The 4,322-nt window shown below is 26.8% G+C and overlaps 1 long non-coding RNA gene across 1 annotated transcript; it reads left to right on the top strand.

The window, feature by feature from the left end:
* Positions 1-1,665: 1,665 nt before the first annotated feature.
* On the top strand, positions 1,666-2,862 carry LOC145077246 (uncharacterized). The gene is made up of 2 exons (XR_013693043.1): positions 1,666-2,021; positions 2,560-2,862. It is a non-coding gene; the product is annotated as an uncharacterized LOC145077246 (long non-coding RNA).
* Positions 2,863-4,322: the final 1,460 nt, after the last annotated feature.

Below are 4,322 nucleotides of genomic sequence, written 5' to 3'. Positions count from 1 at the left end.
TTGTTCCAAATTGAATTTCTTAATTACTTTCCTTAATTTGAAGTTTTCAAACTTTTGGCAAGTATTAATGAGTTATTTATAATAATTGATTTGTACAAAAAGTTTTGTAACTTATACCTCTTAAAATTAAAGATATGACTAATATGGTTTATTATATATATATATATATATATATATATATATATATATATATATATATAGGTTAGGTTATTTTGTTTTTACTATCTATTGTATGCATGTATGATTGATTCTGGACCAATCATTTTAGTTATTTTAAGAAAGGAATTAATGAATATTAATTACATCTTCAACATTTAATATGAATTAATTATTTTCTTAAAATAACTAAAATGATTGGTCCATAATCAATCATACATGCACACAATAGATAGTGAAAACATTTGAACCTAACTCTCTCTCTCTCTCTCTATATATATATATATATATATATATATATATATATATATATATATATATATATATATATATGGTTAGGTTATTGTGTTCTAACTATCTATTGTGTACATGTAGGATTGATTGTGAACCAATCATTTTAGTTATTTTAAGAAATTAATTAATGCATATTAAATGTTGAAGATATAATGAGTATTAATTAAATCTTCAACATTTAATATGTATTAATTACTTTATTAAAATAACTAAAATGATTTGTCCATAATCAATTTTAAATATACAATAGATAGTAGAAACATTTAAATTAACCCAACTCTTTCTCTCTCTCTCTCTCTCTCTCTCTATATATATATATATATATATATATATATATATATATATAACTCATGTATTACATGAGTTTATTTAAAATAAAAATTAAATATAAAATTCTAAACATTTAAGAAGTTTGAATCTATAAGAAAAATGAAAAAAAAAATATTGAATTATAAAAATTCAAGTGTTTTTTTTTTCTCTTTTAAATTTAAAGAAATAATTTAGATAAATAAATAAAAGAAATTAATAAAACTTTAACTCGGTAATTTTGAAATTAGAATGAAAGTTCATAAATGAAATTGATATACATTTATTATTACATTTAATATTATGCGGAATTCAATAAAATGGAAAAACCATAAAATGACATGTGGAATAAAAATTAATTTAAAATTACCACAAAATTACATGTGGCAAAATGAATGAGAATGTGACACGTGACAAAAAGATCTTTATTTATTATAGTGTGTGTGTGTATATATATATATATATATATATATATATATATATATATATATATATATATATATATATATATATATATATATATATATATCTTATATTATATTATAAAGCATATTAGTGATATCTTCAATTTTAAAAGATATAAGTTACAAAGCTTTTTATAGAAATTGATTATGTATAATTATCATTAATACTTGCCAAAAATTTAAAGACTTGAATTAAAGAAGGTTATTAAGAAATTTAATTTGGAGCAAAATGATAATTTTAAAATATTAAATTCATGTATATAAATAAATTTAAATTTCTTAAACTTGACACCAATAGTAATTAATTTACATTAAATGTATAAACATGTAATATAAACATAAGATCTAAACAAAAATATTTTATTTAAAAGTGCTAATTTTTTACTTAATAACTAATAATAAAATCCAATACTTATTTTCTAATAAAAAATTATTTGCCGAAAGAGTTATTTATCACCATCGTTTTGCGCAGGTACACACACTAAGGCCCCGTTTGTTTACCTCTTAATTAAAAAATTAAGAGGTAACCTCTTAAAAATTCAGATATAGATCGTTTGGTAGCCTCTTATTTTTTGGCTCTTAATTTTTTAATATTTCAGATATAGAATGGAGTCTGAAAAAGAAATAAAAGACACTTCTTCCTTTTTTGCCCACCGTTCTTCTATTTACGTATAAGCCTCCGCCTAGACCTTCTTCTCTCGATCGTGCACACCTTCCGCCTCCACCATCCGCGCTCCGATCCTGTCACCGCCGCCAGCCTCTTTTGCTTCCAACTCCGTCAAAACTCGAAGACAACATCAGGTAAGGTTTTTTCTTAAATCGATTTTATGTAATTGATTTAAGATCTCTATTTCTTTCTCCCTTCGTCGGCGACACCACACTCATAACACCTTTCCATAGTCGCTGCCTCTTCTGCCATAACTATTGTTGCTTCCGTCTTCCCTACAGCCACCGCCCTGGAGCAATCAATTTCATGGTTTGATGTCTGGAGAAATCGATTTCGAGTTTTGACATTTACAATCGATTTCAAGTTTTGACGTCCGATGCTCATCAGATGCTTTGAATCAAATTTTGATATCTAGCGTTATTTTTGAAATATAACCTGATGCAAGCTTGAAAATCGATTTGTGGCCTTTGTGGTTGAACTAGTTCTTGGTTATCTATTTATGACTTTGAAGTTGTTTCCATGAAATTTGATGATAACTGTATACACATGTGACCCTGATTATGTTACTTGGAACAAGTTACTGGATACATGATAGATTTTTAGAGGTTGTCCCCGATTATGAGCCTGAACTGAAATTATATTTCTTTAATCCAACTGAATTTGATTTGGAAGGTTACTGGAACATTGTGTTGAAAAGAATGGTGAAGCAACATTAGTGGCTGCAGAGAGGGAGAGGTTTCAAAAGACTGTCATTTTGCTCAAGGAATCAAAAGAAATAATCAAAAAATGGATGGATGGTATTTCAGCTATAAATGGATTTTTCTATAATTTTCTGCATTAAAAGTGTAAAATTTATATGTTGAGTTTTTAACAGATTATTTGTTGTTTCATTGTCCTAATTTGGTTTTTTTGGTGAATTTGTATTTGAAAGCTGTGAACATATATAGTGGATTAAAAGTTGTAATTTCCTTCAAACTTTTGGTAGTTTTATTAATATTTATTATTATTTTTAAACAAAAGGGTAAAATTGTCATTTTTATCTTTCAGAACAACAGTTCAGATGTTCCAACCAAACAACATTTTAAAATTCAGATCTTAAAAATTCAGACCCTCTTAGAAATTCAGACCTCTTAAAAATTCAGATCCTACCAAATGGCCCCTAACTCTTTAACATGTATAATAATGTTGTATTATATAACTTAGTAACACTCACTCATCAACTCACCTTATAATACTCTATTTTTGTATCTCGATTGTACTCACTCAAAATATAATAATACATCCATATGTATCTCAATTACGCTGGCATGTTTCCTCATATAGAATAAAATGCTATAATTCTCAAGTATGCAATTACTCAACTCACACGATATTAAAAAATATTGGTTCATATATTATACTCTACTATGAACATGCATAACAAATATCACAACCCTTGATATATTTTTTTATGTGTTCGACTCTACAATTTCATTTAATACATAATACCCAGTTATGTAGATAATATCATTAAGCCTACCACTATGTTCATAATAACTTTGTATTTTAAACACTAACATCTATCTTGGGTTCTTACAACCCTTTCGCAATCACGCTACACAAACATAATTACATAGGTTCTGTTTGTTTTTTTTGTAAAAAACCTCTTCAGACCGCTTATTGTTGTGCGGCGCAACACACGTTTAACACTTTTAATCTCAATTTCGTTTGTTTTTTAGAAGTCTTCAGAGTAAAAAAAAATCTTTGCGCGTGTTCTGTTTGACACATCACTTGCATTGCCTCTTCGAGCCTCTTCCAACCTCTTATTTATTTTTATTTTTTTTTGTTGAAATCTTGATTATATGTTGCTGAAATCTTATTTTACCTTTTTTCATTTTTTTGTTTATTGTTGTTGAATTCTTTTTTTTTTTCGATTTTTTATATTGAATAATGATAATTTATTGATGAAATATCATTATTTTTTGCTAAAATATCATTATTTTTTGTTGAAATATTATTATTTTTTGTAATATCATAATTTCTTGCTGAAATGTCGTACATTATTAGTTTTCGGTATTAAAAAACTACTTCGGTTTATAAAATCAGTTTATTTTAATTTTTTAATATCTGCAACAGCATGCGGATATTAAAAAAACAAACACGCTTCTTATTAGAGTCTGCAGCCGTTTGGTCCACCTCTTCTATTGCAGAGGGTTGCAGAGGTGGTCTGCAGACTTCATGAATTTTTGCTTCAAAAAAACAAACATCATCATACTAACTAGATAAGATGATACCTTATTTTACTCATTAATCATAAAAGAACCACCGAAAGAGTCTTTAAACTCTTTATATAATGGTTGACTTTCACGAGGACGTGTCGTGATCGTCACTACTAGGTGTGTCATTGGGGTCTTGCTACACCTCATCTTCATTTGATACGTGTTCTAGACATGTCA

This window comes from Lactuca serriola, chromosome 9 (genome assembly GCF_051521515.1).
Source record: "Lactuca serriola cultivar US96UC23 chromosome 9, Lser_US96UC23_V15, whole genome shotgun sequence".
Classification (NCBI taxonomy): domain Eukaryota; kingdom Viridiplantae; phylum Streptophyta; class Magnoliopsida; order Asterales; family Asteraceae; genus Lactuca; species Lactuca serriola.
The sequence above is the reverse complement of the archived record's forward strand: the minus strand, read 5'-3'. Positions and strand labels throughout refer to the sequence as shown.